This window comes from Acinonyx jubatus, chromosome B1 (assembly GCF_027475565.1).
Source record: "Acinonyx jubatus isolate Ajub_Pintada_27869175 chromosome B1, VMU_Ajub_asm_v1.0, whole genome shotgun sequence".
Lineage (NCBI taxonomy): Eukaryota > Metazoa > Chordata > Mammalia > Carnivora > Felidae > Acinonyx > Acinonyx jubatus.
In genome coordinates, this window is record NC_069382.1 from 148,056,215 (window position 1) to 148,068,974 (window position 12,760).

The following is a 12,760-nucleotide window of genomic DNA, read 5'->3' on the forward strand; positions in this document are numbered from 1 at the left end:
TCTCTATTTCTGAGGTGCTCAGTTATTATATACGCAGCACATTAATAGACATTTCTTTAACCATTCAATTTTTGTGCCTGAAATCTTACATTTAAAAAAAAATCTTAAAGATAATGTTTTAGTAGGAAACACCACAGGTTTTTTCTAAATTAAGATAAATAAATCTAATCTAAATGAACCATGGCCATGGTGTTCTGTGTATAATAATAACATACAAATAATGCCATGCAAATAGATAGGTTTTTGAAAGCCCATGTTTCTTACTTCCCAGAAAAGAAAGATTAACATAATGTATTTCTTAAAAAAACTAAAAACAACAACCAACTAAACTGGAACTGAAAAAGAAATCCCGAATAAAGCATAAATAATTACATCCATTGTTTACGGATTATCTTTATGAATTACCTTTTCCTCATCCAAATCTGAAAATGTTGAGTAACACTTGCCTAAGAATTTTATTTTTGTAAATGTTTATTTTTGAGAGCGAGAGAGAGAGAGAGAGAGAGAGAGAGACAGACAGACAGAGAGAGGAGCGCAGGCACAGAATCCAAAGCAGGCTCCAGGCTCCGAGCAATCAGCATAGAGACAGAAGTGGGGCTCAAACTCAAGAACTGTGAGATCATGACCTGAGGCAGTCAGACACTTAACCGACTGAGTCACCCAGGAGCCCCTTTCCTGAGAATTTTAAAAGAAGTAGTTTCTTTAGTTTTTATTTTCGTTCTATTTAGTTAACTTACAGTGTTATGTTAGTTTCAGGTGTACAATATAGTGATCCAATGATTCCATACATTACTCAGTGTTCATCACAATAAGTGCCCTCCTTAATCCCTATTACGCTTTATCCCATCTGCCCACCTAACTTCCCTCTAGTAACCACCAAAGTGTTCTTTAGAGGTTACAACTCTGTTTTTGATTTGTTTCTTTCTCTCTCTTTTTTTCCCTTTGCTCATTTGTTTTGTTTCTTAAATTCCACATATGAGTGAAAGCCCATGGTATTTGTCTTTCTTTAATTTATTTCGCTTAGCATTATACTCTCTAGCTCCATCCATGTCATTGCAAATGGCAAGGCTTCATTCTTTTATATGGCCAAATAATATTCTGTGTGTGTCTGTGTATGTATACATACCTAATTATACACATACACACACACACACACACTCCTTCCTTATCCATTCATCAGCTGATGTATACTGGGGCTGCTTCCATATCTTGGCTATTGTATACAATCTGCTATAAATATAGGGGTGAATGTATCCCTTTGAATTAGTGTTTTTGCATTCTTTAGGAAAATACCCAGTAGTGTGATTACTGGATCATAGGTAGTTCTATTTTTAACTTTTTGAGAAACCTCCATACTGTTTCCAGAGTGGCTGCATCAATTTGTATTTCCACTAACAGTGCAAGAGGGTTTCCCTTTCTCCACATCCTCGCCAATACTTGTCATTGCTTGTGTTGTTGATTTTACCCATGATATCTCATTGTAGTTTTGATTTACATTTTCCTGATGGCTAGTGATGATGAACATCTTTTCATGTGTCTTTTGGTCATCTGTATATTTTCTTTGGAGAAATGTCTGTTCATATCCTCTGCCCATTTTTAATTGGATTATTTGGTTTTGGGGTGTTGAGTTGTATAATTTTTTTATATATTTTGGATACTAACTCTTTATTGGATATGTCATTTGCAAATATCTTCTCCCATTCCATAGATTGCCCTTTAGTTTTGTTGGTTGTTTCCTTTGCTATGCAAAAGGTGTTTTTGTTTGTTTGTTTGTTTTCCTTTTTTTCCCTGATATAGTCCCAAGAGCTTATATTTGCTTTTGTTTCCCTGGCCTCAGGAGACATAACTACAAAAAAGTTACTTTGGCTGATGTCAAGGAAATTACTGCCTGTGCTCTCTTCTAAGATTTTATGGTTTATTTATTTATGGTTTCAGGTCTCACATTTAGGTCTTTCATCCATTTTGAGTGTACTTTTGCATATGGTATAAGAAAGTGTCCCAGTTTCTTTCTTTTTTTAGGCTGCTGTCCAGTTTTCTGATCACCATTTATTGAAGAGATTGTCTTTTTTCCGGTTAGATATTCTTTCCTGCTTTGCCAAAGAATAACTGACCATATAGATTTGGGATCATTTCTGAGTCTTATGTTCCATCGTTTTTGTGCAAGTTCCATACTCTCTTTATGACTATAGCTTTGTAATATAACTTGAAGTCTGGAATTGTGATGTCTCCAACTTTGCTTTTCATTTTCAAGATTGCTTTGGCTATTCGGGGTCTTTTGTGGTCCCATACAAATTTTAGGATTCTTTGTTCTAGTTCTGTGAAAAAGGATGTTCATATTTTGTTAGGGATTGCAGTACATGTGCAGGTTGCTTTGGGTAGTATAAACGTTTTGACAATATTTGTTCTCCCAGTCCATGAGCATGGAATGTTTTTCTACTTTTTTGTGTCTTTAATTTCTTTCATCAATGTTTTCTAGTTTTCAGAGTATACCTCTTTCACCTCTTTGGTTAGGTTTATTCTGTGTATCTTATTTTTGGTACAATTGTAAATGGGATTTTTTTCTTAATTTAACAGAACTAACTTTGAAGCTAGTCACAGGATTCTTTGTTTACAAAAATCTAATTTGACCTAAAAGCGTTTGTTCAGTCAATGATTTCAGCAATATTTTACTGGTTTATATTGCAGAAAAATTATTTTATGACAGTGTTTTTGAAATTTTTACATTAAACTTTAAAATCGCTTTAGTATTTCTAAGTATTGAATATTGAATACTCTGAATTTCAAAGAATTCTTTTGTTATTTCTCTTGATTGTTCATCTGGAGTTTCTTACTCTTTCTTGTCATTCACGACATGGCTGTTTTTGAAGATACAAACCTTTCTTTAGATAGAAAAATGTAGTTTTCCTAAGAAAAATTATAGGTCTATCATATTTCAGACTCAATTTTAACATTATAAAATTTAAACTGGTTGGATCTTGATCTCATTCTTTTTTACTGAAATATTTGGTTTATAACATTAAGGTAAAACACAGTTGTGTTATTCTACACAATAAGTTTAAATTCGTAATATTGATTACACCCCAAATTTAAACTGCTAAATAATATTTACTATTTCTTTGTGCTTCTAATTTATTTCAAAGTCATTTAAAGTAATTTACTTCTGTATGTGGCTATCTCTCCACCTTGATATAAAGTTGAGTTTCTTTACTTACTTTTTTCAATTTTTTTTTTTTGGTGAAGGGGGCTTTTGTAAATTAAAATTTTCTTTGTGAATATGTAAAATATTTATATATTTTCTAAACCAAAACTACAGTAACAGGGTGTGTTTCGAAAAGGCACCCTTCCATCATTGCCTCTTCACCCTGTTCCTTTTCTTATCCATAGATAACAATTTTTATTAAATTACAAGTTCAGTGAAAGGTTTTTCTTTATCTCTTAGTTTCAATTTACTTATGTTTTTCTTGGGATTTTACAGAGGAATAAATTTAATATTAGCCTGAGTTGATGAAGAAATTGTTAGGACTAAACAAACCCCTTTTACTGAAGTTGAAAGTTTTCAGATGAAATGGTTTCATATAGGCCAGTGTTTTTCTTTTTTTCTCCTCTCCCTGCTTGTCCATCAGGCCTTTCTAGATTAGATGAGTGGTTTTTTGCTTCTATTCTTCTTCATATATATTAGCTGTTGCTACTGGAAGGTGTTCACTTCATTTCTATTAGGGACAGAAATCCTTTCAACAGGAAACATGACTGAGAATAGCTGTGTGATTCCATTTACCATGTGAGTATAACCCCACAAGCTAGACTTCACCTTGCTATTCTCCTCACCATTGGTCATGATGGTACCTTGATCAACAAATTTCTCTTAGTTTGTGTATTAGAGTCCTCCAGAGAAATAAAGCCATAGTGGATTTATATAAAGAGATTGTAATAATTTAGCTCATGCTTTTATGGAGCCTGAGAAGTCCCATGATCTGTTATCTGCAAGATGGAAACCCCACAAAGCCATTGGTGTAATCCCAGTCCTATTCCCGAGGCCTAAAAACCAGGGGAGCTGATGGTGCAAATCTCAGTTCAAGGGCAGGAGACTGATATCCTGGCTCAGGAAGGCATGAAGGAAGCAAAAAGGGGTGACTTCCTCCTTCATAAACCTTTTTGTTCTATTGGAGCCCTCACAGATTGGATGATACTCACCCACATTGGGGAAGACTATCTATTTTAATGAGTCTACTCATTCAAATGGTAATCTTACTGAGAAATACTCAAAGTCACAACCAAGAATATTGTTTAATCTGGACATCCATTTCCCTTGTCAAAGTTGACACATAAAATTGACCATCACAATTTATCTGCTTCCTCACTCTAGACTCAGCTTTATAAATGCAGGGGCCATGTTTAATGTCTTCCTCATTCTGTTCCTTTTGTCATACAACAAGCTCCTTCACACTGAAATTCAAATACTTTCTTGGGAGTAAGCAGCTAATATTAAATATACAAACTCCTTATGAAGAAGTATGAAGATATAGGAGATGAACAATATAGCAAAAATATGATTTTTATGTTACTCTTATATGCATCATTTTACCTTAAGTATATATACCTGAGGCATACCCATATCCCTATACTTTTGGCAACAATCACACTTTCATAAAACTTACTCATTTCTTTTCTAAAAATCTATTTCTTTCCCAGTTTTTGAAATTTTGCTTATTAGAATCATGAGTTTCTCAAGTTACAGAGTATCCCACATCCAGTTATTTACCAAGTGATACTGATTCTATTTTCAGATTATCTCTTCAATCATTTTTTTTTCTTTATGTATGCCTGTTTCCCCTGACTTAGTTTGGATATCAATTCTCTTTCCAAATCTTTTGTCCAATCTCCCTGTAGTGGCCTGTTTTGTTCTTCCATACACCATAATGAATTTGGATTTCTTTGTATAAAATATATCTTTCATATCACTCTTTGGTTAAAAAAAAGTATGCTTTTTAACACATAGGATTATGTCTAAAACTTTAAATTGGAAGTTAAATCTTTCAGATTTTGTCCCTATCTACTTGTTCAATTATTTTCTATTTTGTAACCTATGTTCCAAGCTTTGTAAATCTCTATTAATTTCCTCTATGTATGATGATCTTACCTGATTCTTTGCCTTTAAGTCTATACTTTCTTCTGTTTGAAAAACCCTATCTTCCTCTCTGCCTAAAAGATATCTACTTATTTTTCAAGAGCACAGATAAATTATTATATTCTACTTTGATGATGTCAGATCCTACAGAGAATTAGTTGCCTCATTTTCTCTAACAATGATATAAACAAGAATGATTAGACTTTTATGTGCCATTTTCTTTCCATCGTGTTTTTATCAAATTCTTAAAACCACTCTTTTTCAGGTGATAAAGCTGAGGTTCAGAACCATTACTTAATTCAGCCAAGAGAATATAAGCTCAGTCCCTACTACTTAATGAACCCTTTAAAAAGCCCCTCAATGAGTGTATTTGTAAATAATTCTTCATATTTAGATACACATTAATTCTCACCATACTGTTCATTTAACTCTCTTGCTTCTCATCTATTTGCTTATCTCCCTGAGAAGACCTTCATCCTCATTACTTTTTTTTACTTTATTTCCACTCTAATTTCTCTGAGATAACCTGAAAAGGAACAGACCTTCTCCTTTTATCTATTTATTACTCTTAAGCATATCCAGCATGAGTTCTTTGTGTCCATAAGCAGTATATGTTTCCCAGTCTGTAGTTGTCATTAATTACCCTGTCCAATTCTTGGTCTTCTATTTTCCACCTACTCTTGGCTTCCAGGATCTGAGTTCTGATCTCTTGCTTAAGTTAGAGTTACATCCCTTCTGTCTCTCTTGATTTCTTATTTACTTTATATTAGTAAGTGTATAGGCTACATACATATGGCTAAGGATGTAGTAAGAATGAGACCTAGACATCCTGGGTGACTCGGTTAAGCTTCTGACTTTGGCTCAGGTTATGATCTCGCAGTTCATGAGTTCAAGCCCTACTTTAGGCCCTCTGATGTTAGCACAGAGCCAAATGAACCCACTTTGGATCCTTTCCCCCTCTCTCACTGCCCCTTCCCCGCTTGCATGCATGTGCGCTCTCTTTCTCTCTCTCTCAAAAATAAATAAACATTTTTAAAAATATCATTCAGTAACCAAGATCCTTTATAAATCTGCCCATACTCCAAGGTATTGTCCTGATCTGCACGGTCCAAGACAAAGTACTACCAGGTCTGTGTTCTAACATTTTTTTCCAGGGGAAATAGTGCAATGCAATGATACATCAAAAGTTGCACATACCACCTCTGTTCATATGTCATTAGTGTGGACACAGTCATATGACCATATCGAACTGAAAGAGAGGTTGTAAAATACAGTCACCAGGTAGAGCGTCTGAAGGAGGAAAAGAGAATAGAAACTTAAAATTGGTTACTAGTGTGCACTACATTTATCTATTATTTATTCTGAAACCATGCTAATTTAACATATATATACGTTTATTTCATAGAAAATTCTACACTTGAACTAGAAAGTCTCAGTTTGAATCCTAGCACAACCATGAAACTCTTTCTACTTTGGAAATGACATTTTCTGCGCTATATTTTTTATGACTGAAACTAGTTTGTAGAAATGTTATCCATATACATTAAGTTAATCTTAATGTTTTATCCACTGCATACTTCAGAAACATCATGCATGGTGACCAGAGAAACTACCCTTAATGTTATGTTCATTCATTTTACCAACAACTCATTTTTATTAAAGAGACTGTCCTTTATCGTTAAAAGGGAAAGTGATTGAAAATAATAATGAGAAATATTTCTTACTAAAAAGAAGAAAGAGAGAATGGATATTGCAATAATGTTTAAAGGAAAAAATGCAAAATTACCACTATTCGCATGACCATATAATCTCTCCCATAGACTTGTTCTGTGATCTTGAGCTTTTTTGTCTGTCCTCTCTTGGCCTCAGTTTTCTTATTTACGAAAACTTGATGATCTCCAAGTTTCTTTCCTTTACTAATGTTGCTGATTCTCTTTAGTTAAAAATATGTATTTATTAAACATTTTATTTATATGTGTAAGAGACTATATGGCAGTTTTATTGCAAGTCAGTTTGATGATGATGATGAACTGTTGAATAAAACAGACCTATATTCCTCTGCTGAGAAGCTTACATTCTAATAAGATTGGTAATAAAAATTAAGGGAAAATAATGATGGGGTAATTGATATCAGAAGACATGAAAGCCAGGCTTAGAAGAAAGAAAATGGATATATTTTTACAAATCTATGGTTTTCAGTAACATAAACTGTTATATACGTAGTTTCTCATATAGTTATATATAGTTATGTATATAGTTTATTAGGTATATATTACCTTGGGATAATGTATAATTAAAACACAGCTTACATGTATCCCTAATGAATTTACTCAGCCTACTTTATCCCACTTCTCCTTCACCTACCTAAAAAACACATTACATAATTTACGTGTAGTATAGAACTCAAACATAATCTCCTGCATCTTCTTACTCTAGATGACATTCTATAAAAGTGTGCAATGACACCCAGACAGATATTACACTTAAGTTTATTTTTTTAATTTTTTTCTTTTTTTTTTACATTTAAGTTTATTAATGATGATATTAAGCAGTCTTTTGATACTGAATGATACTAGAAATAAAATAATTATTCTCTATTGAGGCTACATTCTGCCTATAAAAATATTTCATCTATGAAAACACTTTGCCTCTATAGCATCATTGGAGGATATTAGTCATGTGTGACAGTAAAAAGGTCATAGCACAATAAATTTTAAATACACATGTTAAGTATAATTTGACACGGTTCAATATCTTAAAGTATGCATTTTGTTATATCTTTATTCCAAGGCATATCTCCAGCTTTGAATTACTAACTGAATAAGTGAAAAATTATTAACTACCATGTAGTCCTTTTCAATTAATCCACATTAACTTTCTAACCTTAATGTCCATTGAGAGGTACCCAGGTATACGTTTTCTGTTTGTCACTTAATCTTAGTATCTCATCTCTAATTTTGCTTATCATAATCACAAAAACTAATCTTTATGGAACTCCATGTGTGCATGCTAGCTACAGTGATAAATTATTTTTTAATCCTCATCTAACTCGATGAGCTAGGTTGTTGTATTATAGTCACTTAATTATGACTAAAAAGTTAACCCAAATTAATGGTTATCATTATACAGAATAACTAATTCTAAGTCTATTTGACAATGCTAAAATGCAAGGTTTCTCTAAGAAGCATAGTGCTAACATTATTCTGTTTTTTTTCTAAGTATAGAGGACCTTCTGCTAATTCAACAAGGCTGTTATATATTACCTTTCCCCCAATTCTGTTATATTCATGTATATATGAATATACACATAAAAGCATTCATTTAAAGTCAGTATACTACATCTATTACTTACATATAGAATATTTTCTAGTGATAAGTCCTGAGAAATTCTTAAGCACCCAAATAGCTTAGAGTTAAGACCACCAGCTTTTAGCAGTAAAACACCAGTTGAGTGAATTCTGTCCAGTTTTATTTTTGGTTTCTTTCTTCTTTTAAATGTTGACTTGTGTTATCTGTGTAGATATTCATTGTAGATTATTGGGAAAGTACAGAAAACTATTAGTTAAGACGTGGTCAAAGCTCTTTGAGAACTGATAGTGGTGTCTTAAACAATGTAATAATCATACTCGTCTTTTCTAAAAATTCTGAAATGCCAGATGAGTTGGAGGGAAAGCGGTATCTTCTATACTGTTAGGCTACCATCCCCTAGGTTGTTGCTGTCACCATGCCTCATCTAAATAAGACTGAATGTCAGAAAACATACTTGAATGGGTAGCATTTTCTTTTCAGGAATTATTAGTGACATTCACCATCTGCTGCTATCTTACTGGACAAAACATGGCAATTTTGAACTTACCAGAGTCTTGCTAATGTGGTCTTTAAGTAGATGGTCATCCATCCAGCTAAAATTATCAATGTTCTAGTATTAAAAAAAAAGGAGAGTGGGTATTGGGATCAGTAACCACCAAAGAAAAGTACCTCTCTGAGATTTTTAATGTTAATTTTGGATTAGTGTGATTAATGATGAAATAAATGTATGGAACATTAATGATTCCACAGTGTGGAGGTTTTAAGCTAGATCCCCAAAAATGCAAATTCTGGGTCAAAATATGGCAAACAAACCAAAAAAGTTAAAATCATGCCTAAATATGTCTCATAAAGATAGTACTAGTTTATGCTTAAACATAATTTATGCTTGAAAACTATGATATATTCCAGGATTTATTTATAACTTTGCAAATGTGATAGACAAAATACTTTAAAACTGCACATTAGTTTCACTTTTAAGCATGATATATTTCTAAGTGAATTGGCCAATTTTGTTTCCTCTACACATTGTCTCCTTATGCATCTTCTTATTTTATGTAGAATCTAATGTTTCTTACTTATGGAAACTTCATATATATCGCGGATAGTAACACTTCACTAATAATGTTATTTTTAAATATTTTCCTAGTTTCATCTTTACTTCTTGTTTATTAACTTACTGCTTTTCTATGTTTTAGAAATTTAAAAACTGTATGTTTTCAGTACTCAAATCCATCAATAATATTTTTCAAGTGTCTTATCCTCAGTTATATTGAGATGTAATCGACATATCACCACATAAGTAAAGTGTACAGCATAATGATTTCACTTACCATTTCACATACCATGAAATGATTACTACAGTAAGTTAACTCTGATCACCTCATATAGATACAGGGGAAAAAAAAGAAAATACATTTATTTTTCCTGGTGATGAGAACGTTGAGGATTTACTCTTAACAACTTTTATATATGCCAAACAACTTTTACATATGCCAAACAGCAATGTTAACTATAGTCATCATGTTGTACGTTACATCCCTAGTACTTGTAACTGAAAATTTGACCACCTTCCTCTATTTCCCCGTTCCCCACCCCTATTTCTGGTAATCACAGATCTGATGTTTTCTATGAATTTGTGTTATCTGTTTATCTATTTATTTATTTTTAAATTTCTAACACAGAAGTGAGAGCATACAGTATTGGTCCCATCCTCCCTCCCTCTCTCTCTCTCTCTCTCTCTCTCTCTTCTAGAAGTTTGTACCTCTTAGTCCCCTTCACATATTTTGCTCACCTTCAGCATCTCCCAGCTGTGGTAACCAACCAACACTTTGTTCTCTATAAGTTTGCTTTATTGTGTTTGTTTGTCTTGTTTAGATTCCACATATAAGTATTTGTCTTTTTCAGATTTATTTCACTTAGCATAATACTCTGTAAGTCCATCCATGATGTCACAAATGGCAACATTTCTTTCTTCTTTAATGCTGAGTAATATTCTGAGGCACAGGAATCCCTTGAAGATGCTACAAGTTCAGTTCCAGACCACAGCAATAAAGTGATCTTTACAACAAATAATTTTTCTGGTTCCCAATACATATATGAAAGTTCTGTTTCTACTGTAGACTAGTAAGTGTGCAATATCATTATGTCAAAAAGAATGTACGTACCTTAATGAAAAAATACTTTATTGCTAAAAAATGCTAACCCTCATCTGAACTTTCAGCAAATCATAATCATTGATCATAGATCACCATTACAAATATAATAACAATGAAAAAGTTTGAAATATTACAAGAATTATCAAAATATGACAGACATGGAGTGAGCAAATGCTGAGAGCAAAATGGGACTGATAGACTTGCTTGAGAGTTGCCATAAATCTTCAATTCGTAGAGAAGGCAGTATCTACAAAGTGCAATAAAGTGAGTACAATAAAATGAAGTATGTCCAGTGAAGGAATGCATATATACATACATAAATACATACATACGTACATCATCTTTATTCGCTTATCAATGGACACTTAGGTTACTTTTATGTCTTAGCTATTGTAAATAATGCTGCAATCTATCTATATCTATCTATCTATCTATCTATCTATCTATATCTATCTTTGAATTGATATTTTTGTTTTCTTCAGATAAATACCCAAAAGTAGAATTGCTTGAACATATGATAGTTGGCTCAGGTCATTTCATGGCTTGTAAGTTCCAGCCCCACATTGGGCTCTGTGCTGAGAGCTCACAGCCAGGAGCCTCTTTCAGATTCTGTGTCTCCCTCACTCTCTGCCCCTCCCCCACTCACTCTCTCGTCTCTCTTTGTCTCTTTCTCAAATTTACTTTATTAATAAAATTTAAAAAATTTGATTCACTAAAACAGCAGACCTTTGGAAATCTCTATTTACAAGTCATAGAGAGAAGAATCGAAATCCAATACAGTGTCTTAGCACAGGCTGCTATAACAAAATGCCATGGGCTAGGTGTCCTAAATAGCAGACATTTATTTCTTACAGTTCTGGATGTAAGTCTGACCTGAGATCAGAATGCCAACATCATTAAATTATGGTGAAGTCATCTGTCTTGCAGATGACTGGTTTCTTGGTGTATCCTCAAATGGTGCAGAAATAGAAGAGAGAAGAAAGAAAGCAGGTTATCTGGTCTATTCTTATTAGGGCACTAATCTCATCCTGAGGACTGTATCCTCATGACCTCATCTAAACCTTATTACCTTCCAAAGGTCCCACCTCCAAATGCTATCACATTGGGAGTTAAGACTTCACCATGTGAATTTTTGGGAAACACACTCAGTCATTAACTACCAGAAAATGTAGTCAAAATATAATTCTTCCAGAGATTACATATCAGTTACTATAGCTAAAAATGTAAATGGCCTCAAGCCCAGGACCTGGACATGTTAGATTGCCAGGGTTTGAGACCAGGCTGAGGGTAGCCGGATACCTCAGGCCCGGGGAGTTCTGGATCAGTGCCTGCGGGGCTGGCTGTAAATACACCCAGCCAAGGGGGTCACCGAGACCCAGGAGGTTCAGGGAGCATTAGTGATCTATGTGTGTTTTTCCAAGGCACCTAATAAAAAACTTCTTCACAAAATGGTTAATATGATTAAGTGAAACAGAAAATGGCAAGCACGTGTCTGTATTAGAGCTCCTTGGCAACATTCTTATCATCCCTCAAGCCACCCTTGGTGGGAGAATAAAAGGCAGAAATATGCAGTATCACTCTAACTCTGGAAAAGCAGAAGGGTTAAAACTTTATCCGCAATTTGTGACTCTGTGTGAAAAGGAATTAGCTGCTAACAGCAAGACGGCTGAAGCCACGGTTGTGGCGGGAACAGGATACTTACCCGAACAAACAGGAGTTATAAAGCTGGATACCAGTGGACCATATACACACCTAGTTTAGTTTTGAAAAATTAAGTTAGCTTCTGCAATTGTTTTGTGGTATAAAATGATCTCAACTCTAATTATTTTCTTCCCCTTTTTTTTTTAATGTTTATTTTTGAGAGAGTGAGAGAGAGTGTGAGAAGGGGAGGGGCAGAGAGCAAGGGAGACACAGAATCCGAAGCAGGCTCCAGGCTCTGAGCTGTCAGCACAGAGCCGGATGCAGAGCTTGAACTCACAAACCGCGAGATCATGACCTGAGCTGAAGTCAGACGTTTAACCCACTAAGTGACCCAAGTGCCCCATTCTTCCTCTTCTTCTTGACTATGCTAACCAGCAATTTTAGATAAGAAAATCCTGGGTCCCATCCATAACTCTGTAACCTGCTAATTGGATGACCTTGTCAAGTCGCAAAACACTGTGTTAGACAT

The 12,760-nt window shown here is 34.0% G+C and overlaps 1 pseudogene; it reads left to right on the plus strand.

Moving 5' to 3' along the window:
• The window catches only part of LOC106983172 (D-aminoacyl-tRNA deacylase 2-like), a 37,197-nt pseudogene extending 24,846 nt beyond the window's left edge, over positions 1-12,351 (plus strand).
• Positions 12,352-12,760: the final 409 nt, after the last annotated feature.